Source organism: Monodelphis domestica, chromosome 2 (genome assembly GCF_027887165.1).
Source record: "Monodelphis domestica isolate mMonDom1 chromosome 2, mMonDom1.pri, whole genome shotgun sequence".
Classification (NCBI taxonomy): Eukaryota; Metazoa; Chordata; class Mammalia; order Didelphimorphia; family Didelphidae; genus Monodelphis; species Monodelphis domestica.
The window spans coordinates 377,881,190-377,893,437 of NC_077228.1; the positions used below are offsets into that span (position 1 = coordinate 377,881,190).

Sequence of the window (12,248 nt, forward strand, 5' to 3'; positions counted from 1 at the left end):
GAGAGCCAGTTAGGAAGACCTGAGTTCAAGTTATACCTTTGACATATACTGATTCCCACAAGACATTTCATCTCTCAATGCCTTAACCAACTTCTTAATGCCAGAAATTGTGAAATAATTTCTCATCTACATTGACAAAGAATTTTCCCCCTAGGATCTTCCTATTCTGGGGGCTTTTAACATGGGGTCCAGGAACTTTCATTTTAATAAATTCTTCTTAAAAAAAAAAAACCCTTACCTTCCTACTGTGTAGTATCAGTTCTAAGGCAGAAGAGCAGAAAGGGCAAGGCAATGGGGTTAAGTGACTGCCCAGGGTCATGCAGCTGGGAGTATCTGAGGTCAGATTTGAACCAAGAACCAGGGAGCATATGAAGCATATGAAGACATCCCTGGGTTTGCCTCTTAATCCATTGAGCCACTATTTACCCTGATAACCATTTCAATATAATTTGTTACTTTGTAATTCTATATAGCTTATTTTGTTGTCCTTTACACATATTCTGAGAAGATGGTTCATTAGACTGCCAAAGGGGTTCATGACAACAAAAAGTTGAAGAATCTTTGTAATAAAGGGAGAGAACAGATATAAGCCAGTAGTAGACAGGGAAGAGTGTTTTGGCTTAGAAAACCACAGGGATAGTGAGTAGAACCCTAAAGTAGTCTTTGGCACACTTTTTCCATGACCAGTGATGGTATTAATTTGATCAATGTTTCCCAAAGAAGAAGAGGAAAGAAGGTGGGGACTAGGGGATGAGGGGTACCTCTGTGGTGGCAGAACAAAGACTCTGTCCAGGTTGGATGTTGAAGCCTGGCCTGGTCTAGGCCATCTAGATATGGTGGTCTATATGAGTATGCTCCCATACACCAATTAAGTCTATTCAGCTCTCAAGCGTTCCCAAGTTAAGTGAAATTTAACTCACCCAGGGCATGGTCCTCACTCAATGGGGCTGGTGCAGAGTGACTGGGTGGATGGGGTATATGAGATCTTTAGGGAGGACGGGCACTTCTGGTCTGAGGGCTTGCCAAGGTGACCATCTGCACTCAGTTCTCATGAGTGGCCCCAAGAAGTTGTAGCACACATTAAACCTGGTTGGCAGAAGAGCTAAATCAGGTTGAGGGTAAGGTAACCAATAGGCCTAAAACCTTTTGGTGAGTTAAGGGGAGCGTATGAAGTATATGAAGATTTCTCTAGGTGAAATGGGTGGAGGAGAAGAATTTGCTCCAACAGCCATGAAGGAGGCTTCTTGGTCAGGCATTGTAGTTGTCAAGGTCCTCCCCTGCATCTTAGGCCATCACCAGTCAACCTGACTTTTGTCTTGCCACTGGACTTGGATAATTCTAGAAGAGAGATTGAGGCTGGTGACTTGGTGCAACTCTGCCTCACTTAAATCCAATTCATTTGAGTTAAGACATCACTCCATGATACAATTGGTCCTTTTTTTTTTAAACCCTCACCTTCTGTCTTAAAGTCAATACTGTTTATTGGTTCCAAGGCAGAAGAGTGGTAAGGGCTAGGCAATGAGGGTCAAGTGACTTGCCCAGGGTCACACAGCTGGGAAGTGTCTGAGGCCAGATTTGAACCTAGGACCTCCCGTCTCTAGGTCTGGCTCTCAATCCACTGAGCTACTCAGCTGCCCCCAATTGGTCCTCTTTAAAAACAAAGGACAAACAATAATAACAATAAGATGGCAAGAAGATACCCAGGGTAGATGTTTAAATGGGATGTGGAATAAGGGAAGCTAAAATAAAATAAAATGAAAATAGAATAGTAGTTGCTAGAGAAGAATGACCTATGTTATAGGAAAAGCATTGCACTGGGACTCACAAAGCTTAGAGGCTCTTTTCTGGAACCATTAGTAAATATCAATATGGCCCTGAACAGGGCACAGGTTCTCAATTCAATTCAATTTAATTCAATTCAATTCAACATAAATTTCAGTTCCTACTTTATATAAGATAGTGCCAGATACAGGTAATATATAGATAGATTAAGTAATCACTGCCTTATAGGAGTTTACATTCTAATACACATGTAAAATATGTATATGGTTAAGTAATTACAAAATATATTCAAAGTCAGGAGAGAAGCAAGCTGAAGGGACCAGGACCTTGTGGAAGAGCTTACCCCTAAATGATACTTTGAAAAATCTAGAGATTCTATGAGGTGGAGGCAAGAAAGGAATGCATTCCAGACATGAGGAACTGGACAAAAGGTTCTCAAAGGGAGGAGATGATCAGTTTTACTAAAATGGAGAATGAATTAAGTAATATAAAGTAAAGTAAGTAATATTATATATTACATATATGATGTATTAATATTATGTTGTATATAAGTAATATATATTACATATAAGTAATATAAAATAAATTGAGAAAGGAAGATGAGAGCTATATTTTGGAGGGCTCTAAATGCCAGGCTGAAGATTTTGCATTTTATTCTAGAGATAAAAGGAATTGAAGATTTTTGAGTAGATGAGTGATATGTTATATCTGCATTTTGGAAAAATAAATTTGAGAGTTGTATGAAAGAAGATTTGAGAGGAAGCTGTCTAGAGACCAGTTAGAAGAAGTTCATGTGAGAGGTAATGACAGCTTTAACAGAGGAAAGGGGAGAAAATGAATGGGTGCAGAAGCTATTATGGAGACAGAGGGACAATAATTTGCAACTGATTGAACACAATGGGTAAGGAAAGCAGAAGCATAAGGCTGCTTCCAAGGTTGTGAACCTGGTTGATTGGAAATAGGATGGCCCTCCAAGAAAAAAAGGGACAAATTTGGAGAAAATCATGAGTTTCATTTTGTTCTTGTTGAGTTTGAGATACTAAAAAGATTTCTTAACATAATGTTTCCGTATTCTAGGATGCATGTTTCTGAGGCAGCTAAAGCCCAAGACTCCTAACTCAAAGCTCACTGAGTATTCTTTCCACATAGAGATGGCTGGATCTTTCCATATAATAAATTTATGACTTGGAGATTTGAAGGCTTATCAAATTAATACCACTGTCATTTAAGCACCTCCAAACTCTTCTTCCTCTTTAAATCCATATTGAAATTTAATTTTCAAACTACACATTCTTCAAATGCCAATTTCTTTATTTAAGCACTTAGAAGGAGTAGAGAGAGTGCTGAACTTAGAGTCAGGCAGACTGGAGATCAAATCCTATTTCAGACACTTACTTAGCCTTGGAACCCCAGCTGAGTCATTTAGCTTCTGTGTGCCTCAATTTCCTTATCTCTAAAATGAGGATAATAATAGCACCTACCTCCCAGGTTTGTTGCAAGATTATAATGAAATAATAGATGTAAAATACTTTGTAAATAACTCATGAAGTATAATGTTTAAAAAATATTAAAACATTACAAAGTATAAGTATACATAAATATTAAAACATATAAGCATAGACATATAAACATTATAAAATATATGTTATATATAACATAGCTATTCAAGTGAACTATAAATAAACATGATAAACATGATAAAGTTTGTGAGGTTTACAAACCTTGAACTTAGTACATAAAGCTTCTCCTCCTCCTCCTCTTTTTCCTCTTGTTTCTATTATCTCTCTTCCTCTTCATCCTCCTAGTTCTTCTTTATCATCATCCTATTATCATCACTACCATTGCTTTGCTGCTGCTGCTGCTGCTACTACTACTACTACTACTACTACTACTACTACTACTTGGCATTCTCTATTCCTGTACCTGTGACAGTAGTAGTAATTATTTATCATATTAAGTTACTTTTTTAGACTTTTACTCAAGGCTCTCTACCACATGGTCCTCATTCATCCTTGAATATGCAGATCTTCTACTCTAGCTAGGACAGTCTTCTCACTGTCCCTGACGTTTTGCCACTTCACCTTTCTCTTCTTGAGAGTAAGTGGGGAAGGGGACCAAGCTAGAGCTATAATTCAGTTCTGAATATTGAATAATAAATTTGGTGTGAAAGAAAGAAAGAAAGAAAGAAAGAAAGAAAGAAAGAAAGAAAGAGAAGAGAAATAAAAAGGAAGGAAGGAAGAAAGAAAGAGAAAGAGAGAGAGAGAGAGAGAGAGAGAGAGAGAGAGAGAGAGAGAGAGAGAACTAGCCACAAAATTGGGAGCAAGTGGTCCATTTGGATATTTAGAGTGGAAGTAGCATACCAAATCTGTCTTCTCAAACTCTGCATACCCAGTTTGTCAGGCAGGTCACTCAAAGACATGGCATTGGGAATATTCTATTAATTTGCAAATACCAGCCTCTCAAATATCATCCTCTTAAATATCATCCTCTTGGAGCATTGTCTGAAGTTCACCAGCTGATTCTTGGATCCATTCTTGATCATTGTTGTCCACTACAAAGATAAGACTCTGAGTACTTTAAAAGTAGTGTATCCAGAGAGGCTGGATTTTGTCCTGGTCTCCCACATCCCAGATTGTGAAACAAATGTTCTTATATTCCCCTGTCTCCATGATGAAGTCTATGGTGGGGATAGAAGTGGCAATCTCTTCCAGCCTCAGTTTATAGAGACTTGTGGTCTTGCCTGTGGCATCCATGACCATGAATATCTACATCTGTTTCTTACAGAATATTCTGGAGAAGAGTGTGGACACTGTGAGGTCCATAGCTGAGTCAGAGCTAGGACCCCCTTCCTCTCTTTCTCTGTGAAGCAGCTTCTAATATTTTAATAGAGCTGAACTGCCAAATATTCAAACTCTATTGCAGAAAGCACAACTCCACTGGACTCCACTGGACTGGCCGCATAGTTCAAATGCCAAAGGCACCCTTGCATAAAAGATTACTTTTATGGAGAACTTGAACAAGGTAAGGCATGATGGTCAGAAGAAGCCATGTTGAGGAAATTCCCAAGGTATCTCTGAGGAACTGAAATATTGACTCAGATATAGAATTGTATAGCATAGCATGTCCACATCAAAGAATATTTGAGCAAAGCAAAATCATGGAAGCACAAAGGAAATGTGACCTGCACAAATCCAGAGCCACTTCCCCTCGAAACGTCCAAATGGACCACTTGTTCCCAATATGTGGTAGAGCCTTTCCAACTTGAATTGATCTAATCAGCCACAATTGAACATATGACCCCAATATCATGATATCATTGGTCTTTGAAAAGGAAGGATGAACAACAATTATTTTAATCAAGCAGCCAATCTGCCAGTAAGCGTCTAGTAAACATTTACTTTTTACCAAGTGCTGGGTTAGAAACTGGAGATTTTTTTTAATGGCAAAAAATAGCTCAGCCCTTAAAAAGCTTACATTTTAAGATAAAAAATAGATAGTTAGGATTGTATAACCATCTAAATCCATGGTAGTAGCTGATCAAAGTTAAAGTCTGTGCTAAAACTTAATCTTTTGCAAATTGGGCTTATTGACATTTGCAGATTGTATTCTGCCTACTCCCACCCCTAAGGCTCCCACTTATCATATTACATGCCAGGGATGTATGTCTTCCAGCTTTCTCTGCCTGCCAAAAATGATTTCTTTCTTTAAGGCCCCACATTACATGATGCCTCCTCCACGAAGTCTTCCTAGAACTTATCCCTCCCTCCCTTAGTATTTCAGGCTATTTTGTGAGTCCATTTTATGCACTAACCGTATGCTATTTAAGTATATGTCATATCCTCCCCTAAAAGATTATAAACTCTTTGAGGGCAGAGATTATTATAATTTTTTTATATTTCTATGCTTCCCATATCTAGTCCAATATCTCACCCAAATTATGTGTTTAATAAATATTTTCCTAATCAAAGTCCTGGTTATTGCAATAGCATTCTCCTATCAGTTGCTTGTTGAGCTAGGTGGTTCAGTGGATAGAATACCAGATGTGGAATTTGGAATCTGAAAGATTTATCTTTGTGAGTTCAAATCTGACTTAAGACCTTGTCTGTGTGACCTTGGGCAAGTCACTTTACCCTGTTTGCTCCAGTTTCTCATATGTAAAATGAGCTGGAGCTGGAAATGGCAAACCACTCTAGTGTTTTTTCTAAGAAAACTCCAAATGGGGTCCCAAGGAGTCAGATACAATTGAATGACAACAAAACAAGAAATGCTTTGTGTGCTATCTGGAGAATGAGTTAAAAACATTTTATTAAGTTTTTTTTAGCTTCATCAAGTATTGCGCTAAGTGGTAGAGACAGGGGGAATGGCAAAAATAATCCCTGCCCTCAAGACACTTACATTCTTTTTTTTTTTTTTAAACCCTGAATTTCTACTTAGGGATTAAAAAAAACAAAACAAACCCAAACTCTTACCTTCCATTTTAGAATCAATACTATGTATTGGTTCCAAGGCAGAAGAGAGAAGTGAGGGCTAGGCAATGGGGGTGGGGTGGTGGTAAGTGACTTGCACAAGGTCATACAGCTAGGAAGTGTCTGAGGCCAGATTTGAACTGGGGATCTCCTGTCTCTAGGGCTAAGCCACTTGCATTCTAATAGTGAGACAACATATACATAAATGGGTATATACAAGGTTCATATAGAACAGATGGAGAAAAAACTCTAGCAGCTGAGAGATTGGTGAAAAGGGGCCAAGAATGGAAAGAAGCTTCAGAATTGGTTGCTGGACCTTTTGAAGGAAAGAGGTAGCCCAATAATTTCTAAAATTTCTCTATAATGAACATTTTTAAAATTTTATTAGCTTTAAGGGATAATTACTGGATCCTTTCCATTGAACTTATGTGAGGACATAGACAGGAGTCATACAGGATAGTCAGGCATAGACAGATTGGGAGTGGCATCCCCGGAGAGGGGGAAGCTTCTGAATTCATGAGATCACTAATCCAATTGATTATTTGTGAATGAGGTAATGCTTTGAAACCCTTATATATATATATATATATATATATATATATATATATGTATATATATATATATGTATATATATATATATATATAGTATTTTATTGTATTGTATATATATTGTATATATATGTACATATATATAATATATGTATATATTACATATATGTAAAGGCATCATTTTTAAAAAATGTCCCTCCTAAGTAATCAAAGAGAAATCATTTCTTGGTTTTGACCTGCTACACCCTATTTTTACACTGCTAGAATATAAGCAAGCAGATTTCCCTTTTTCTCTTACAAGCAAAGCATTCCTGGGCTGGCTTATGCGATTGATGAAAGGCTGTGCTTAGGATCCTGGCTTCCCTGGCTGTTTACAAGGCAGGTTTGGTTCTAATAAACAGCTCCCTCTGGTGTAGAGCTCAGAGCTTGCTAGAGGCTGTTGTAAAATGAGAAACTCCCTGGTTGGTGGATAGACACTCCATCGAGTACAAAAACAAGGAATCATGAATGATTGAGCCAGGAATCCAGGTCAGACTCCTTTGATGCTGAGATCCAAGCTGGAGACAGTCAGAACGAGTATTTGCAGATTTCAGTCCTACCTTGGGTAGCAGATCAGACTGAAATCTGAAATGAAGTCTTTTTTTTTTCATTCAAAGAGGAGTCAATTGAAATTAATGTGGAGTGAAAATGCAATAGAGTATCTCTTTTGCAGTTATGGAAGTCAGGAGACTTTGGTGGCTTTGACAAAGCCATTTAACTTTAGTAACACTTGACAAAATTGTGCTTTAATTTCCTTATCTGTAAAATGAGGGCATTAGAATAAGTGATCACTAAAACACTGTCCAGTTCTAGACTCCTGTAACCAACTAAAATCACGGATATGGTTGTGTCTGGAGGCTGATGAGATGATAGAGATGCTCTTTTCCTTTTCTATTAAGCTCAAGTTCAAATAATTTCTTTCATATTGACCTGTAGGCTTCTCCTATGGTGTACTCCCATTTTTCTGTGACCAGTCCCACAGCTTTCTTTGCAGTTTGAAACTCAGAGGGTGATTGATGCAAATGCCAGATTAGCTCATAGGCTAACTGAGTTCATTTCCCACTGAGGAGTTGGGAGGGAGTTTCTGACAAAAGCTAGTTTCTGACAGTAGCCAGGATCAGGGAAAGGGGTAAAATCTCAGGCCCTAACCCAAGACTTTATAGGTCTATGCCTGGAAACAGTACTTCTGAGTCCAGATGATGCAAGATTAATGGATGAGATACCTCACTTGTTATACTTATGGGACTCGGGCTGTTTCTGACCTTTAACCCAGATTCAAAAATAGGATTCTGATGGTTTTTGTTGGTTTTCTGGGAAACTATTTGGCCTGTAAGATTTTTATTTGACCCCACCCAGAACTTCTAGTACCATACCCTCACTAGACTAAGATAACATAAGCAGCTGCCTGCAGCCAACTCTATTTCTCCAGATATAATTTCTTATAAATTATGCAAAGATACCAAATAAACATGTATATGCACACATATGTGTGTATATATCTATATATGTATACATATTTATCATGCATTATATTTTTTGCTAACCATTTGATTTCTATTGAGCCCATCCTAAATTATCTATCATCTATCTATCTATCTATCTATCTATCTATCTATCTATCTATCTATCTATCTATCTATCTTCTCCATTCCAATTGAGTCTTCATGGCATTAAATGGGAGCAGACATTGGTTTATGGCACTTAAAATACTACTTTGCACCTTTACTACAAGTCAAGTATAGGGAGCTTTTTTGAAGGAAGCAGTGGTTCTTGCTAGAGGAAAGGAATCTAGGTTGGGAGATTCTTTAAAAAAATTTTATTTAAAAGGTGGGGCTTTGGAGAGAGTGACCATTCCCAAAGGCTACTGAATGCAAGGCTAAGCAGAGAGGCTACTAGTAACTTTGTGTCTGATAAATTATAATTTTGGTGAGGCAAGAATACTGTGCATACTGGTTCATGACTACTCATATCAGTTTGTATGAAATGAAAATTAAGCCTTGCATACCAAAATGGCTCTGGCTCCTGAGGGAATCAGGGAACCACAGTCTTAACTTTTCTTCTTGCTGGGGAAGTGTGGGATGGAGAGTTCATCTGGATCAGTTGGCTACCCAGGGCATATGCAGTTAACTATGTTATCTTGGGGAAGTGGACTTTAGTAGGAGTTTCACTAGTTATGTTTCTCTATGGCCCTGATGGCAAACCTATGGCACATGTGCCAAAGATGGCATGTAAAGACTTCTCTGTGGGCAATGCCATCTCCCAACAGTTAGTTACTAGAAAGGCAGAGGGGCTCGGGCAAAGCTGCTCCCTTCCTCCTTTCCACAGTGCCTCCCTACCCCTCTGCCCAGCAGTCCAATGGAAGCACTTACTCCCTTGCCTGAGCAGGAGGCATGGCATGGCATGCAATGTGGGGATGGGGTGGGGCATGGTACACAGTCTGGGGCAGGCATGGCATGGGGTCTTTAAAAGGTTTGCTATCACTGGGCTAAAGGAACAACAGAGAGCAGAGACTTGGGAAGGTTTATTGCCTGGGGAAATTTCTGTGATTCAGTGTATGGCAATAGTTTGTGAGATAGAAACAGAAAAGGGTGCAAGTGACACCTTGTATGAAGTTTGGGAAATGTTTCCTGGGACATCCCTGTGACTCTGGGGCTTTAGGGAATCTAAAGGCAGCAAGTGAGATTGCATCAGGAATAATTGATATTCAATTAACAGGGCACAAAAATGTCATTTAATGAAAGTGTTTAAGGAGGAGAGAGGGTAGCTTCTATGGTCGTGGATGTAAGACTGGAGGGCTGCTTTTGAGCAGTTATGAGAGAATGGACTCATTAACATTAAAACCAGGTAAGCCATTTGTAAAGAACTAGGATCATGTCTGTAGGAAGGTAGATGAGTCACTATCCCTGTGTGTGTGTTGGTAAGATTCCTACCTGTGTGCCAATCCACTGGGAAGGCAGTGAGGAGATGGGGTACAACAATTTGTCTGTCTCTTCCCCTAGGTGCCTCAAGTTCTGTCAGCTGTGCTTGGCAACCCCTGTGAGAATAGGGTAGAATAAAGGCTAGAGTCTGTGATGCCATGGCTAAGTTAGTTTCAGCCTTTGCTGCAAAATTGATGCTGTGAGCTGAGACTCTGCCCCATTACTCTGGACCAGGGATTCTCAACCTTTCCTGTCAAGGACCCCTTGAGCTTATTGGTGAGGCCTATGGACCCCCTTCTCAGAATGTTTTTATGTTTTAATGCATAATGTTTTAAATGCGTAAAATAAAATACATAGGATTCCAAAGTAAACCAGGTATATCAAAATACACATTTTAAAAATTCAATTGTAAAAAAACATTCCTGGACTTGAGTTTAAAACTTCTGTTCAGAAGGTGATGTGAGGGTGTCTTTGATAGAGCCCTTGTTGTAAGGCTCCACCCTCCATCAGGCAGTTGCGCCCTCTTCTCCCATCCACCTAGTGTCAGTGCAGACTACTCAGAGGTTTGGGGGCCAGCTGCATGACCTCAGTGACGGCACTTTAGTTATCAGTTATTTGCTAGGCAAATAGTTCCTAACTGTTCATAATTCTTAATAACTATTTGCCAGGCACTGCATTAAGCACTGGAGATACCCTCCACCAAAGAAGGCCAAAAGTAGTTCCTGTCCACAAAGATTTTATGTTTTAACAAGGAAGACAGATGTATAAATTAGAATATACAAGATTTGTGCTGATTAGATACCACTAATTATAATTACATGTATATATATATATATATATATATATAAATATATATAGGATTGTAAGGGAGGCAAAGTGCTTTACATATGTTAACTTATTTGAACACAATAATCTCACAATAGGAGGAGCTATAATGTTACCTCCATTTAAAAAAATGAGACAATAGAGGCTGGGAGTGTTAAATTGACTTTCCCAGGATCTAACAGGTAGTGAATAGATGAATCAGTATTCAAACTTAGTTTTTTTTTACTCCAAGTCCAATGCTCCAGCCAACCTCACCAATTGGGGAGTAGATGGGGAAAAACAGCCTGGAACCTGGATCAAGGCAACATGAGGATCAGAAAAGGCTTCATGGAAGAGGTAGCATTTAGGCAGAGTTTAGAGGAAGTTAGGGATTCAAAGTATTGAAGATCTGGCAGGAGAAATCGCCAATGAAAAGACCCAGAGATGGAAGATGGAGTATCTTGTGCAAGAAATCAAAAGTAGGCCAATAAGTCTAGATTGTGAAGTTTGTAAAAGGGGATAAAATATAAAAAGACTAGCAAGATAGACCAGGTTGTAAAGAGTCATCCTAGCTGTGTGTCCCTGGGCAAGTCACTTAACCCCCATTGCCTAGCTCTTACTACTCTTCTGCCTTGAAACCAATACACAGTATCGATTCTAAGATGGAAGGTAAGGGTTTAAAAAAAAAAAAAGTAGGGCATGTACTAGGCACTCTGCTACCTACCACTAGGGATACAAATATAAGCAGATAGCTCAAAGGAAGTTAAAAAGAGCATGGGGCTTGATAGAGAAAGTCTGGGGAATTAGGAATATATTCTGTTAGAGAAATGAAGACATGACTGGCCTTGGCATCCTCTTTATAAAAGAGGTTCCTAGAGGATCCAGCTAATCAGGAAGAGGTCAGAGGGACAGAAGGTACTCCCAGCATGAAAAGTCCAATGGTGAAGCTTTAGATGCTGAGCAAAAGTATTTTATCCTTGAGGTAATAGAAAGCCATTTATTTATTTATTTACTTATTTGTTTGTTTGTTTTTTAAGTAGGAGATGAGCCACAGAAAGCCATAGCTAGTAGAGAACACCCATAAGAAAGCCAAGAAAGGGATGAAGCAGAAAGTGCTGAGGACTAAACATATAATGGCTATACAGTGACATACCTTACACAAACTAGATTAAAAAAACACACAAAGATGCCAGTGCAGGAGAGGAGCAGAGAGAGAGGAGAGATCCCAGCTGACAAGATGTAAACAACATACCAAATGGTAGACAACCACAGAGGAAGAGAAAAAGAGGAGAATCAAAAGAAGAAGGAAGGAAAGAACTACAATCCAAAAGAGAACTGCAAGCTGATATGGACAACTAAAACTCTCTGAGCTATGTACATACAACTATGAAGAGAGAGGAGGAGAAGGAGGTTACATAAGATGTGTGGTGAAAACACAAAAACACGATTAACTTCACACTTTAGGGAAATGCATCCAACATAGTACATAACAGTCAAGACAGAAGCTGAACTCTTCCGTCAATACGTACACAAAGGACAACATGCAACCCCGGGTGAGTATATGCATCCACCACAACATAAATAGAACACAAACACAACACAGACTGATCTCTAAGGACCTCGTGTAGATAAATGAGTGCCCAAATTTGCAAATTGCAAATATGTATATATGTAAATATTAAGTCCCATA

General features: G+C 38.8%; 1 pseudogene; it reads right to left on the reverse strand.

The window, feature by feature from the left end:
* Positions 1-4,604, reverse strand: part of LOC100617307 (ADP-ribosylation factor 4-like) — a 107,636-nt pseudogene extending 103,032 nt beyond the window's left edge.
* Positions 4,605-12,248: the final 7,644 nt, after the last annotated feature.